Raw genomic sequence first — 16713 nt, 5'->3', positions numbered from 1 at the left:
CCAGCCATGTGCTCCGAGTGTCCTATTTCAATCCGTGGGTACTGTGCACTGCACATATAATCCCAATTAGCTCTGATCGATTCATTTGTTCAGTTATGCTCTGCTTAAAAAGCGCAAATGAAGGGAAGGTGTTGGCATTTGTCGGTTCGGTGCATTACCTGGCCATCCTTTTTTTAAATTATTTTTTGTTCTTTCTTTAAGAACTATGGCAGCGCAAGTTAGGAGGCAGACACAAACAAAGTGACGCACAACACAAAGCCTCAAATGCTAGTTGATAGTTTTATACAGGCAAAAGGGACAGAAAACTGCAAAACAGGTAGGGGGGGGGGATAAGTGGGTCTGAGTCCATTTAGTTATGCATCACTGTCGGGAGAAAATGTGTAAGAGCAGTGAAAGTACAGTGTCACATATGGTTGCTGAGTCGGTTGGCCTTCAAAAGTCACAGCCGCACTTTTGTGGCTTTCAGCAGCCTTGATATTGTGACAAAGTAGGACAGTAGCACTGGCAATTGGGCGAGTTGGTACGAATGCATAGATTTAGCATGGTGCAACAATTCATACGAAAAGACGAACAATCGATGGCACTTGTGTTCGTGTGATCATTCATTTTTTCATCTGCCTTGTTGCGCCGTTCTAAAAGTAGGAGAGACAAGAAAAACCAGAGAGCATGACAGATTGACCGGCTTTATAGATACTGAACAAGCAGTGTCCTCATTTTTTCATTGAACTAAGGAACCCATGCGTTTCATTGTCGTCACCATGCCCTGGCAGGTACACGTGAAATCTGTGCGGCATTTGGCCCATGCTGAAAATTGTGTTACATCGTCGTCGCTATGCCGTGGCACATACACACTTCAATATGGCCATGGGAGTATGCACAACTATGGTCCTGACATCCTGTTCAACATTCTATTTGGCAGCCAAGAGAATGCCTTGTAATCAGAGGCTCAGAATAGAAGCCAGCATGTGACAGCTCTCAGCATGTGTTCTGCACAGCACTGTTTTGCCCCAAGCTTCTAAAATCATGCTTAGTTTATGGTACCACTCATGCAGAATTTGCCTTTGCTGCTGCATTACTATCGTCTAATCTCATTTGTCGTAAGTGTAAATACAGTGAAACCTCGGTGATACGATCACAGCTGATACGAATTTCGGGGTGATACGAATTTTTCGTTGGTCCCGGCCAAGGCCCATTAGCCTGCAGTGCAATGGAGTACGGTTGTTGCGAACCAATTTTCACCCAGTGACGTTTGATACGAACGTATGATACCGCACAGGTACGAAGAGGTGCTGTTGGTGCTGTCCTGGAGGATGCACCAAGCACGTGCGAGCGCGGGAATGCAAGCGTGGGCATGCGCGCCGCACCGCCAAATTTTCAGAATCACGGTATCAGAAAACACTTTTCTTACGGTCAGAATAAACCCTCAGAGATGCGTCACGGCCTCCGAGATTGTGTGCCCGAATCTTTGAAGCTCTTAAGTGCCTCCGTGTACCTTCGCATTTAGATTACAGAGGATATTAGTGCCATGCTTCTTTTTCTAATGCGTCGATGCGGGCTCCTGTCGTTGTACTGTGTTTACACGTGCGTGCCTCATGCATCAGACATCCTATGAAAGGTGGACGAGGACCAAAAGAAGACCAGGACGGTCTTTGCGAAGGAGTCATGCCTCACAGTGTCAACACGCACGACCGTTGATTTCGCACTTGTGCGGGCATGGCCGTTAATATCCCAAAAACATCCCCAACACCTCCACGATAACAAAATCATAACACAAGACCGCGGTTCTGTAATTTTGTGGCCTTGATCCATGGCGTCAAAGCGCTTCTTTCGTTACTTTTACTGCAGTACTCCGGTGTCATAAAAAAAAAAAAAAACATACTAAAATCTTAAAGGGGCTACTGCTGTCGCGGGTCACAACGCACCTGGTTCATTAATTAAATATGCACGTATGGGCCATATATTTATCAGTACTGGTATGATTGCCGACATCTAAAAACTTAACTGACAATCGTTCAGGGTTCTTGCGGACATTGCTGCGGCCCTGAAAAACAATAAATGAAAGTGTACGCCAGCTTTCTTTTGTCGCATGCTAATTTTTCATGCTTTCTGCTGATACGAATTTTGGATGATACGAATATTTTTGGTAGTCCCGTGAGATTCGTATCACTGAGGTTTCACTGTAGTAGTGGGGCATGCTCATGCATAAATATCGTTCCTCTCCTGAACTTTTGGAATGGGTATCAACGGAAGAGTGTCTGAAGATATTTCACCACCATAGAAAGGAGATGAGATTTGTCTCGTTTCTGTCTTGTCTCCCTTCTATCGAGGCTACATGTCTTGTGTATTTCAGTTGAGGGGTGATTCTACAAGAGATCAAACATGCATGTCCAGTCGATATTTTTGTTTTGTCTGGTTTTTTTATGTTATGCGGGCACATTGAAAGCGCATGGAACCGAAAATTTTATTTCCAAAAAACGCTCCCAGCGCGGCAAAAAAATATTTGAAAGCGGCGCGCGGCGTCCTGTTTTTCCTCACTGCAATATTTTTTAATTTTTTAAAAGCTTTTAATATTTTTAAAAGCTTAGGGCTCACCCGGACTCAAACTCACTAAAGTTTCCCTCAACCGGACTCACTTGGACTCAAACTCACCAACGTATTGCTCAGCCGGACTCACCCAGACTCAGACTCACGGCTTGATCTGAGTCTGAGTGAGTCGACTCATGAGTGAGTTTGCCGACCTATACAATCAGCAGGCGCACTGTTATTGAGGTGCTTTCTCACTGCCTGCTTGCTTCCCTTTCATTACGTGCATTGTACACTCTAACCATCTTCCCCATTCAACGCACAATGTGCTAAACAGCATACATAAAAAGTTATCTCAGTCATTTCTGAGTCGTTAATTTCGCTTCCCGCTATCATGTTTTCGGCGTCGCAGGTAACGTCTTCCTGTATCATCTTAACCTTTACCTCAGCATTTCAGCAGCCAGAAAATGTGCGGTGCGGCACGATTAAGCCATTAGTGGCCGAAGCTGCCCAATTTATGATGTTTTGTTGGCACTTTACTAAAGTGCTTTCCCACGTTGAGAACAGCAGACGTCACTGGTGGCGCCAGACGGGCATTATCCTTAATTTTGACAAGGAGTCTGGCCCACAAATTAGTTATCACACCCCAAAGCATTTAGACATCCTTGGTCATAAAATATGAAACCATGAGTAGTTAAGTGAGCAAATGTGTGCGGCGGTGTTCAGTATAAACGTTTCGGCTTGGTCTAGCTGTTCACTACACGGGATGCATGCAGCCCATGGCTAGGTCTGAGTAATCTGTGCCGATTACTTACGCATCCGCAAAAAGAAGATTGCCGAGAAAAACATTTTCGTTGCGTCAATTTTCTTTCATTCCTGCTTTTGTTGTTGTCTTCCTCCAGAAGCTACTGCCATAGGGTGAGGATCTTCGCGACACCTGTGAGGTCTGCTAGCATTGCTTTATGCGCCTCAAGGAAAACCTGTCTACATCTATGAGAATTGCGATGAGGTAGTCGAGGCATTTCTTCAGGAAGAAGAAGCGATTGATATCTTGAACAGGTGCGCCCACCTTTCCTCTGATGCCTGTAGGTGAGGTTCTAGGCTGCAAACTACATACGCGTTAGCCCTTCAGAGGATGGCAGCAGCCCATTTTCGCACACGCTAGACACAAATAAAATCTGAGAACACGTTTTTCTTGACAAGCTACCAGAGCAAAGTAGATTTACGCACAATGCAAGCTGATAACCACTGATCACACTAAGTGAGCACACACAGCAAGGGTGATTTTGGCCCGTTATATCTCGTGAACAAAGCAAATGAGGACATATGATATTAAAACTGTGTTTTCACTGACATAAGCGCTCTTCGATAAAAAATTGTCGTTAAAATTGAGACCGGTGATTTCTTCATCTTATTTCTTGAAAATGGACCTTTTTTTAAAAAAACTGGCTTCTCTAACTATTTTTTTTCTTCTTTTGCGCTGCTCGTAGGAAAGCGATCTCCTGTAGAAATGTTGGAAATGTTCTTTTCTACATTTGACATTGTTCTGAAGTTTCTGTGTGAAATAGAAAAGGCGCCAAGACGCATCAAACTTAGCAAACTTTTTTGATTTGGGCTGTGTTTGGCATTTTTTCACATTTTTTTCCTTTTGAGGACAGCATAAAAAAAGCATGGATGTAATTCACAGTAATGTATAATAAAACCAACAGAAAAAATTTCAACACAACGTTTATACTGCGCGTTAAATTTGCCCGTGAAATCCAAAAATATTGCGATTAGCTAAAACAGGATGGCCACACGGCCACCTCCAAATAGTTTTTTGGCACGCTGGGAGCATTTTTTGGAAATAATATTTTCGGTTCCGTGCGCTTTGAATGTGGCCACATAACATATAAAAAACCCAGGCAAAACAAAAATATCGATTGGACAGGCATGTTCGATCTCTCGTGGAATCACCCTGAGGTAATTTTTGCATCTCTTTCAATGTAGTTGCACCATCAGTGTCCAAATGTGCCATTTAAAAAAAAAATGCTGCCCAGAATATCCCGTTAACTGGAGTTGTGGTTGTGCTGCCGTGACCTAGCTTAGTGCTCTCTTTACATACAGTATAAACATTCACCTTGAACATTACGGTTGGCTTTAGATGGATTGTGGCAGTTCAGAAAAATAAGTAAAATGAAGGTTGCAAATGCAGAGCTTAACAGCTAAGAAAGAATGCCTGAGTTCGCCTCTTCAAAATGGGAGCTGTTTCTTCTGCAGAAGTTTGGATGTCATGTTTTAAATTCTAAAAACCTCTTCTGCGACCTTGTGCAGGTGGATCTTGGCCCACGACTGTAAATGGAAAACCAAAAGTGGCGGTGGCGGTGGCGGTGTTCTCTGTCAGAGAAACAGCAAAAGTACTATCGCACAACGAAACATTGCACAACTGAAGCATCGCCTGTGCCTCATGCTGCTGTTTCATCAAAGATCAAGGTCATCGCCCTTGGAGGGACTTTATGCATGGCAGCGTGAGTGGCTGAATGGTCTTCTTTTTGTTCTGTCTTAGGCCGAATAATAGTATCCAAGTGCAACCTCGACAAAAAGCGCAATGGTGACAATGACGTCGTCCACTTACAAGTGCACGCCTGAGTTTTTACACAGGAATGTCAGCAGCGTCAACGTCATCCGGAAATCCAGTCTTGCTGCTCAAGCAGAAGGAAAGAAAAAGAGAGACAGGATAGAGAGTGGCCTTTTTTCTTCTTTCTGCTTGTGCAGCAAGACCAGAATTTAGTATGAACCAGCTAATCTGCAAAGAAGTATTGTCTCAACATTATATTTGCACAGTACACGTGATAAGGTCTTGCTTATGCTGGCACGTAAGAAATTGGAGCGTTTTACTTCTGTCAGGCAACGGGAAGCTGGGAGGGCGTAAACAAATGGTGCTCCACAGTTTTCATGAATGCAGGAGTGTAACTGCTCATCGACAAGTTCTTTTGGTTTTTTCTACAATAGGAAGTCAGGTCTTCAGGTTTCATGCAAATACGTCTGTAACGGTTCAATAGGAAGGCAACTACTGGCCTTTCACAAGTGTTTGGAAGAACAACATTATGTTCAGGTACTGGGCAATGCATATTCTTTCTGTAAACATTGAAAGAGAGTGCTCCATTATTCCTGTTTACCAATACATTCAAAAAAGGTAGTTCCCAGTCTGCCTCCATCTCCACCATGAACTGAAAGAAATCTACTTGATAGATTAGATGCATTTGGAAGCTTCCAAAGCAGAGCGATTAATCACACACAAAAAAAAGATAATATTCATAGCACACAAAAATAATTGGTTTTGGGCTGAAAGAAGCAATGGAATTATATTCCAGCCACTGCATTGTCAGATTCGTGGTGTGCCTTGGACTTGCACTTAACATGGGCTTTTCGAAACACACGTAGTTATTGCCCAGGGAAAAACTGAGGAGCCTCTTCAAGTCGTGAACATCAATTTGAGACCTTTCTTGTAGGGCTGGATGAGCGTTGAGAGCAGCAGTACGCACTTCAATGGTCATGTCAATGATAATATAAGTAACCAGAACTGGATACTTCCATGCCCACTGACATTGTTGTTGATGTGAAAGTCCACAACTCGCCAATGGGTGACTGTCACAGTGGCTGCAAAATCACGCCCTCACTTCTTTCAGCCCAACAAACAAACATTTCAGCCAAGCATTTTTGTGTGTTATGTACTATCTGCATCAAATGAAACCCGAACAGCGGCAAGCCTTCGCAATGGTATAGTGCGCGCCGTCCAGTTATCACCAGGGACGGGTGCACGTATGCGCAGTGTGGCCAAACCGGATGCACGCGCCTGTCAATGGTAATGACAGGACGGCGCGCACTGTACCATTGTGAAGGCTTGCCGCTGTTTGGGTTTCATTTGACGCAGATAGTACATTATTGTTTTTGCCTGATTAAGTGCGCTGCTCTGAAAGCTTTCACACCCATTTAACTCTTTCCCTGGAGAGTTTTTTTTGGCCAAAATCGATACAAAAATACCCATATTTTTTATTTGGCTGGTTGATTCTAAGTGTCCTGAAACAACTAAAAAAATTATTCAAGGACACTTTATTAGCATTATACATGCGACATATTTTTTGTATGTTATAAAATATGCAGATGATTGACTTCACCGCACTGCACCACGGAAAGCACCCTAACATCTCCAGCCTTCAGTGCAGAAAATGTCTCTTTGAAATTTGAAATGTAAAGCGCAATTGGACTAGCGAGTCCTTGAAAACAAACCTTTAACGTGCTGGTAGGCGTTTGGTTACATCTAACGGCGTCCTCTGTCGACGTATTGAGGCACGATCGTCATCCGAATCCAGCAGTTTAGAGAAACCATGCTGCTTTTTGTAGTCACTGCCGCCATTCACAGGAGAACTGCAATTCTTCATTTCACAACACTTCGGCAAACAAGCACTTTTTTTTTTTTTTTGAATGGAGCTGTTGCAAGCAAGCACGCACCTCTTGCGCACAGAGGAGGATGCCATTTTCTAATTCCAGTTGCCAGAATCAAGCCCTTCCTTGACTAAAATGCATGTTTTGAGCGTGTTTTTAAATTTTTTACTGTGCCATCTGTTGAAGCCAAAGAGAAGACAGCTAATTGAATCAGGGTAGCTTAACTGCGGCGCCTTCAAATGCTTGTTTCAGGGTGGACGAGCCTAGCTCGTCTTTGGTGTGAGCGGTACGGTACAAATTGTGTGGACGAGCTCAGCTCATCTTTGGTAAGGAAAGGGTTAAACCATCGGGTAGATTCCAGTAAATTCACAGTAGAGATGGAGCAGATTAGAAATTAACATTCTTTTGGATGAGTTGGCAAACAGGAACAACAGAACACTGCATTCCTTCAGTGTTTACAGAAAGGATACACAGGGACTGGTACCTGAGCTTAATGTCTGCTCATCTGTGCGTAATGTCTGCATTTGCCAGAGGTCAGCAGTTGCCCCTCTTGGACTGTTTACAGTCGCATTTGCACGAAACCTGAAGACCTGACTTCCTAAATGTACAAAACTCAAAAGTACTTTTCGACAAATAGTTCCACTCTTGAGTACATGAAAACTGTGGAACACTGTTTGTCCAAACCCTCCTGGCCTGCCAGTATCCGACAGAAGTAATGCGCTTCTTACATGCCAGGGTAAGTGAGACCTCATGACGCGTACAGTGTAATTATGATGTTGGGGCTGCTAACCTTCCTGCGTACAAACTTGGGCAAGGGCTCATATGGGGAAAAGACAAGCTGCCAAAAGAAGTCCTTACAGGCATTTTCTGCAAGATTCCCTGAGCAGACTGGGCGAGTGTCTACACCAGGGAGACTTACACAGCAGCTGCACCAACTTCATAACAATGTCGATAAGAAAAAGATGACGGAGCACGCAAGAAACAACTGAGCACAAAAATTGGGGGACCCTTAAGCTTCGCCTTTAAGAGTTGAACGCGATAGCGAAATCCGGCCCCTAGTGCGCACTTCAACCACTAAGTGCATACTTATTAATGTGTATTGCTACACTCACACACGCACGCACGCGCGCGAATTTTACAGGCTTTCGATCTAAAGCAAGAGTCGCATGGCCTCCAAGATATACGCCGCGCGCCGGCCCTCTCGAATGCCATGAAAAGTCGAGACATATTTCTCACAATGCCTCACAGATGGCAGCACATTATCTAGCGTTTGCTGCGTTGGCTTGATATGTTTTCCTCTAGATGGACATAGTTGTCCATTTTTAGAGCTGTTTGAAAGTTCGTGTGTGTATTTAGCGGCGATGGCTGCACTATCCCGGCGTTTTTCGACGTAGTTTGATGGCCTCGCGAATGCGCCTACCGTATGGGCTCGTTTTCGTCGTGACACCTGCCGAACAAAATGCGTTAAGGAGACTCCTTCTACTACATGGCATTTATGTAGTGTTTTTGTCCGAAGCAGCTGGAAGCAACATCGTGGCTTTGTGGTAAGACACCTGCTTGCCACGCGAACGGCCTGGGTTCGATCCTCATTGGGACCGAAGATGTTATCGTTTATTTTATTTGCTACTTTCTCGATTTTTCGCTCACGGATGATTTTTCGCTCACAACCAACGGTGCCGACGCCGACAGCGGAATTTCTGCGACACGAGCTCTCTAACGCTACCGCGTTAATACAGACTGGGTGAATTGTATATAGTACAATTGGCCAGTAAAGAAAATGGAAGTCATGTTTGTATCTGAAATCCTTTGAGATACAAGCGCTTTTCTGTTGTACTTTCTTCCATTACAATCAATGCAATCGTGTTGCCCTTTTTTTGCTGGTTCCCTCGAAGGCTGTGCACATATGAGCTTAGAAGCTCCCATGATTCCAAGTCTCTTCATGGGATTAATTTTAGTGTCAGTTTCACCGGCATTGTTGAACTTGATGCAGTAATTGTGTTTCTCACAATAATGGTTGAGAGCATCGCGCTCTGAACAACACCCACTTTGGAGGATTGGCTTAAGAAATGGATAGGCTAACAGAAATGGACTTATATAATTTGTGTGATTGTTGAAAAAAAAGTTAGAATAATCAGTATGAATTAATAATGGTTATTTCAAAATTTAGATCAAAATGAAGGGACAAGGGGGCAGCACTAGAATGAATACAAAGGACAAGAAGACGGGACATGCGCTGTGTCCTGTCTTCTCGTCCTTTGTATTCGTCCTAGCGCTGCCCCCTTGTCCCTTCATTATGAACCCAAACCAACTCGCCTACCTATTTGTGATTCTGTTAGATCAGAATCTTGATTCAGTAAAAGATTAATTGAATTTTAACTAAAATAACCATATTAATCTAATTAATGCTGAAGGGCCTCAAAACCAGCTTCACTATTTTTAACATTTCAAGTAAATGTGTGCTTCGAGTTCAAACTTTTGCAACGATAAACAATGCCAAACATAGCCACGGAATAAAAAACAATCTTGTGCTCCTCTTTGGGCCTTTCGGTATCCCCAGAGTTGGTAGTGACGTGACCAGAAAATCTGGTCATGTCAGCAGCTGAGAGAACCTGTTTGTCTGCCTGCAGGTATGCGTATTCGCTGCTTATCCTTCTCGCACGGTGAGGAGAAATACTTGCCCAGGAGGAGAGATAAGTTAACGAATGGAGTGTAGCGCATGAAAGAGTGAAACGAGGGAGGGCTGCATTTTGATCATCATACGCATGTAACTCCGCTAATAGAGCAGCATTTCAAAAAATTCTCGTGGCCACATGTTCACTGTAGTAAGGCAGAGTGACCGCGACTGGTATGCAGGAAACAAGACTCGTGTAAAGGAAGTGAGGAAACTTGAAGTAAGGCACGTTGAAGCAGAATATCTTAGGAAAAAAATTGCTAGTCATGTGATATATACAGCTACACAGGTTATTTCTTGTATGCTATGCGTAAAGAACACTTCCAGGTTTAACAAAATAATTCAAGCATCCTTATCACTTTGTTAGATCGAGTTTTCACTGTAAGCACTCAGTTCTTCTGTACCTGTTACATTCATAATACGAAAGTTAGCGAAAGTTAGTTTGCCTAAAATAACCTTCCTCATTCTTGTTTTCAATTGGGAAAAGTTTATTACCTGTTATAGGGAACAGAGTAAGGCACAAGGATGTCTTGTGGGCTAAGCAGGCATATAGATGACTGTCCAATCTAGCATGCAAGAACAACTGATTTATTCTCTCGAGGTGTTTTCTCAAGGAGCCTTAGCAATACACAGGGCCGTAACCAAATGGAGCTGAAAAGCAAGACGATGGCTCCACAAAATATGACACCCCCCGGTCCCCTTAGAGAAAATAATGCAAATGAAAAAAATGTACATGTTTGCTGTTGGGACATACATAGGTGATGTTCTCAAACAGATGGTTCTGGCACCCACTTGTTTTTAACACACCCTAATTCAACATAAACCAATTTTAAGCTGGGAAAAAATGCAGCATATGCCTCCTATTTTTAAACCAGAAAAGAATGCAGCACACAGAGTTTATGACTTGACATATCCTGATACGTAATATTTATTTTCACCATTCTCACACATGAACTGCATGCTTTTTAAATAAGTCTGCAGCTATCATGCCTCAACTTCACCAATTCAACCTTTGATGCATGCAATATTCAGAATATGAAGAACACATTTCATGATCTGTTGTGGCAAAATTTTATACCTAAAGCTTTTTAAATGAGCTTTCCTATTAAACCAGCACATTACTGTCGCCACTCTTTATACATTACATGGGAACTGTTTGGTCACCACCTTGTTGATTGCTTTACTGCTTTTGTGAGTGCTACAAGTACAGTTTTGGTCGAGTAGTGAATTGTAATGCGTGTGGAATTTTCAGACCTGTTTGCTTGAACAAATGCTGCACGCTGTAGCTGAGTAACTATGCTACTCATGTTATTTACATTCTGCTTAAATATCAGTGCTTGAAATGTGATAAGCATGTTATATCTGTTAGGGCTCTAACCACTTTTTGCAGGTTGCACAGCCACCTCATAACTGTTCCGTTGGCAATAGATTTCAGTATTTGTGTCTTGTGTGAAAATTTCGTCTAAAATAAAATTCACTTTTGCTTTATTTCAGATGGTTCGAGTTCCACACGGAGAATCCTGAAGCTAATTCTTCCAAGGTAGAGCGGGGCATGCTGAAAGTTATCAGAAGGCCGAAAGAATAAATCGGTGGTTCATCTGCATGTACAACCATCGTCAAGTGTTATCATGTACTGTTTTTTGCAGCTGCATAATATTAAACAGTCCGAGTCTGCCCCAGCAGCCCATATGGGTAACAGATGTTTTGATTAAGACTTCTTTTATGATGTCTCTGAAAGTAAGGCAGTATGCATTCAATGAATTCGAATTATTTCATAAACATGGCTTCATGTGGTTGGATAAACCAGTTGCATAAATTGATGTGATATTTCCAGGAATGACAAGTTCCCTGTGAGATTCACACACTAGTTTTCTCACGCAATTGACTAGGTGGCAGTGTAAGGTGTCTAATAGAAATAGTGATAGGAACCACCACAGTTCTCGAAGTGGCTGACACCAACAAACTTTCCATAAGTACCAGTGAAACATGGCTTATTATTTGATGGCAACACTGTTCCTCAGATGTGCACCGTAGTAGCTCTAGGTCCCAGTCTTTATATGTTTAATATGCTACACTGCCCAGGTGCAGCAATATATGACACCCAAAATATCACAACGACGGTAAATCGTGCTGTCTCTGTGTGTTCGTCCATCGTCTTTTCCGCTGTTATTTTATGATTACGACCCAAAATATAAAAAGCTGATATATGGGCATATAAAAATTTGCCAGATATGGCCATATATGACATTATATAGGGATCCCATATATGGGTATATTAAAAATTGGGCAGATATGGACTTATATGGCCATATAAGGCCATATATGAGAGCCCATATATGGGTATATTAAAAATTGGGCAGATATGGACTTATATGGCCATATAAGGCCATATATGGCCTTATATGGCCATATAAGTCCATATCTGCCCAATTTTTAATATACCCATATATGGCTTTTTTTATATAAGTCCATATATGGGATTTTTGTAAGGGTAGCGCCGCTCGCTGCGGAGCAAGAGGTCCCTGGTTCGATTCCGCGCTTCGGAAGCATTTTTCTTAATTATTTTTCTTTGGGGCTTTTATATATATATACATACTTATACATATACGGTGCATGACGGCGACGGCGATGGCAAAATCCAGCCGAGACTGTCCATATAATTGCTATCGCAATAAAACAAGGAAAGCTCTTTTTCACTCACTTTATATCTAAAGTATCAGGTGACTCTCCGACGTGTGGACAAACGGAGCGGCTTTAATTACGACCGAAGTGTTGCTGTCAGGACTCTATGCCAGCCAGTGTTCCTCGAGCACTTGTAGTTGTCGTTAAACCAGCCTGATCACGTGCGCATGTAAAATTTTTGGAAAGCTGTTTGCTACAACTTTGAAGTGAAAGGCCTTCTTTGCATCAAATTTCTTTTTCTGGCCAAGGTTTCTCGTAGCAATGCAAAGAGCGACGATAATGTCGATCAATATTCAAACTTTATTTTCTCCTACTCCTTTCTTTGAATACTGGGAGGCTCATCCTTTTCGGTGTATCCTTACTATGAAGGTCGTGTTCAGGTAGCTGATTTTAGTATCTTTTTCATCGCCATATTTATGATATTTATTGGTATCTTGCTGGGCTAGTTGGTTTATGTATTTCTTGTTCACAAAGGAAATACATGAACATGCAGAAAATAATGATGAACTAATTTTTCGATTTCGACTAAAATGACGCTACGTATACTCTTTCCATTCCCCTGGGAAAGGAAACTACGGAAAATCTAAATATGCGTGCAATCTTGTGCCGCAAGATTATTACCGGTTGATAATGATCACCTTCGCTTTATATAGGTGATGAGTGTTAGCTTTCAACACTTGGCTTGACTAAACATGTTCAAAACGTCTGTGCACAGCGAATACCATTACTTGACGTCAATCTATTTTTTTAACAGAACGTGAGAATGTGCACTTTTTAAGGAACGTTATTGTGCTCAGAGTGCATGGCATTAACAAGATAAAGCCAATCATGTTTATTTTCTCACGTCTAGTCGTTCTTTCTGAAAGAAAAAAAAAACAGGAGCGGTGCAGGCGGACTAAACTCAAGCCCTATTTTATTGTCCCCTCTAGTCTACCCATATATACGGTGTGCATAAATAACAGTCCCACAAAGCAATAAATATATTTTTAATTCCCAACGGCGGAAAGTTCTTCTTTTGTCAATTTTCATTTCTCTTTATCTAATAATTATTACACAACAGATAAAAAAACTACAAATAACACGGCCTACGCTTTCCTTAGCTTCTCTATCTTTTCAGTTCATATGATTTTAACATTTTTGCAACATAAAATGGCAAAAAAGCTTTTACTTTGAATGCAGCGATACCTCTACACGAAATTCTTTTCTACACCTTCACATGAAGGAGCACGCTGAGCCCGGCGTTCTCGGGCCATGTTTCACACTACGGCTTCTAATAAAACTGAGGATAAATTCCGCAGTTACGTATAAAGACAAATTTTAATCTTTCAGCGTCGTTAACGCCGTGCACAAAAGACGTGGTTTCGCTCGACTCCTTGGTGGTGTCGACACGCGCTCTACGGCTTAGCACAGAGCTCGTGGTTGGTCAGCCTGAAACAACACCCCCTTGTACGCACTGCTTAATTCATCAGAGGCCTTACTACGCACGACACGATGGCTCTGATACATGTATGAAGGAAAAGAAAAAATACAAAACAGAGGAAGGAGTAACAAGGCGACACGCGGAGAACAAATTGCTTCACTGCCGCCGGTGCCATAGAATCCCCGTAATCCTCTCGTATACCATCTCCTGCGAGTTTGGTGATCGTCTCCCGGCAGTGCACCTTACGATATGACAAGCGCCAAAAGTAAGAAACAAAATTTATCGCGCCGCGCAGTCTAGAAGTTTGCTGCGCGGATATCGGGTTCGTACGGTGTGAGGCAGAGGAACGGGAGAGCGGAGGCGTGAGCTTTTTTTTATCCCCCGGAGGACCCGTTCGTAGGCACTGTTGCTGGTGCAGTATAGCGAGGATCGCCGGCGGAACTGGCAAAAATGTGAGCCGTGAGTCTTGGGGACCATATTTTATACTCTGCAAGACCTGGCAGCACGGTGTTATAGCCAGGCTAAGGGCTACAACGGAAGCAATAGGTGAGAAATGCAGCCTCCTCGTGGCTTAACGTTGTTGATGATTTACATAGTTTATTATAGTACACGTGGGCAGCCTTTTTACTGAAAAAAAGGCAACGCTGGAATGTAAATGACCATGAAGCTTGTTTGAGCTTGACATGACAGCAGCGACGTATGAGGATGCCTCGTGCAGTCTTGTCTTCTGTACCGGTAAGCTCAATTAGTAACGAGGACAAAAGCGATGGGTTACCCTTATCGTGGGAAGGAGGATGCAGGCAGATGTTTACACAAAATAGCACTGCACGTTACTTAATACGTCTATTGTCTCTATATTCCTCGTGTGATAGAAGAACGTGCACATTCTCTGGTATGTTAGCCAAAATAGAAATACCTAGTGGCGCACTTGGCCAATGGCGAAACGTTAAGCAACAGGCGGTATTTGAGTGAGATACCTGTCGGCTTTAGAAGTGTACCTACAAGCCGAAGATGTACGTACAAACTTTATCAGCATTTATTCGCTTTTTTATTTTAACACCACCTCATATTTCTAGTCCCCCCGCCCTCCCTCCCGAAGGTGAAGAAAGGCGTATGTCTACATGTCAAACAGTAATGATTATTATTACGCATAAAAGAGATCCGTTAACCAGCACGGCTTTGTCGGTCAACATTCACCGCTATATCAGTGGGTGGATTTGGGGAGAAGCTTACAGCAGTTACGTATATCTTGCGCAGGTAAAACTTCGCATTAAAATAGTTAAATGAAATAGTTATCGAGTGAGGGGAGAGAGAGAGAGAGAGAGAGAATAAGGATGAAAGAAAGGCAGGGAGGTTAACCAGGGCTGAGCCCGGTAGGCTACCCTGCACTGGGGAAGGGGGGAGGGGGAATAAAAGTTGGAGAGAGGAGGAGAGAAAAGTCACTGTTGGCGTCGACGTAACGGGTATGATAGGTATAATAATGGTTGTGATATAGCCGCATCAAACTTTTCGCGGAGGATTGTAAGAAAAAAAAAAGATCACCTGTTACTATTTTTGGTGAGTGATGCCTGGGCACATATATAACTCTCTTTAAAGATACCCGTTAACCCTCTTTCGGAGAGTCGCACACCTCATGACTGTCTGAAGCGAGTATGATAATCTCGGAAAGAAAGTTAGCGTGTCTCTTTAAGGAGAGTTAGATAACGCCAAGTTAGGACTCACAAAAAATTGTTACACTTAACCTTTCTTTTCTAAGAATGAAGAAGACAGATGTAGTTTTTGTTTTTCAATGACGTGCATGGTGCGGGGGCGTACAATTCTTGCAGAGGCAGAAGAAAAACTTGCCGGAATACACAAGCGTTTTAAAGCAATGAAAAGGCCGCTGAGGCTTGGGGACGTCTAGGATGTCACTCTCCTGCACGTGCTTTGCTGCCCAATATTATAGGGTCTTCCGAATTAACGTCTCTGCTTTCACCTTTCCGTGGGGCGAAAAATTCTGGAATATTCCAACGTAGAAATTCACACGCACTATTGGACATGCCTCAGGATGTGACCACTATCAACTGTCGAAAGCGACGCTCTATGTTTCCTCATGTGATCGCCGATGCATCGTGCCTGTCCCCGTGTATCGCTCGTCCATTGTACACGCCGTTCGTTCAATACAATGTGGTTCGTCTACAATAAAGGGCTCAATACAGTGTCAGATACGAATCATACATGCCATCTGGTAAGCTACCAAAGATTATTGATCTCTCTTTTCAGTACAATCGCATAAATGCGATGGTAGATAAGTCTGTCTTGTGCCAAATAGTAGCGACATTTATGCCGCTGGTCGTCTATACACGAGGGCACCATTTCATCGCTACAAGCAGCGTAGCCGTTGCGGCTCTCTTCGCAGCTGTACCTGCCGGAAGAACGGGAAGCAGGTCCCATATCGGCACGTCCTGTTCGTCAATCTGTGCGCCGTACCAAAGTTATCCCTTGGAGACAGTAGCATGTGCAGCGGAAGACGCAAATGTGGCGGGTTCTCGTCACTGCCCATGCCATTCCAATAATAGCTTTAGTTAGATGACAGGAAGCTGGATGGGAGCTCACCATTCGCGTTCTCCATATAACACAAATGTTACTGAATCCGCGCGCAGATGTGGTGCCGTTCAGTTCAGGATAACATTGTTACGACAGCGTGAGCTTCCGGTCTGGAAGGATGCGACGGACCTATGGGCGTTCGTTATCTGCGCGGCCGCGGCTTTCGATGCATATTACTCATGTTATGTATTGCGGCTAGAGACATATACTGCGGGTTTGTTCGAAGAGAGATGAGAATAAGTGATTATGGTCGGCGTAATTGTGGTTTAATCCATGTATCCGTACTCGCTAAACAACGTCTTTTATTCTGCGGCATTGTGAAAGCGATATCCGAACCACTTTTGTTTCGAGGTGGCGAATCTGAGCGTGCAGTGCTTTGCACTGCTTACGCCAGTTTAGTTTCACT

The 16713-nt window shown here is 43.1% G+C and overlaps 1 long non-coding RNA gene across 1 annotated transcript; it reads left to right on the top strand.

Annotated features, from left to right (window-relative positions):
- Positions 1–4886: 4886 nt before the first annotated feature.
- Positions 4887–11310, top strand: LOC125757200 (uncharacterized). Its single transcript, XR_007415132.1, has 2 exons — positions 4887–5030; positions 11114–11310. It is a non-coding gene; the product is annotated as an uncharacterized LOC125757200 (long non-coding RNA).
- Positions 11311–16713: the final 5403 nt, after the last annotated feature.

Source organism: Rhipicephalus sanguineus, chromosome 2 (assembly GCF_013339695.2).
Source record: "Rhipicephalus sanguineus isolate Rsan-2018 chromosome 2, BIME_Rsan_1.4, whole genome shotgun sequence".
Classification (NCBI taxonomy): Eukaryota; Metazoa; Arthropoda; class Arachnida; order Ixodida; family Ixodidae; genus Rhipicephalus; species Rhipicephalus sanguineus.
This window is presented reverse-complemented; position numbering and strand designations above follow the sequence as displayed.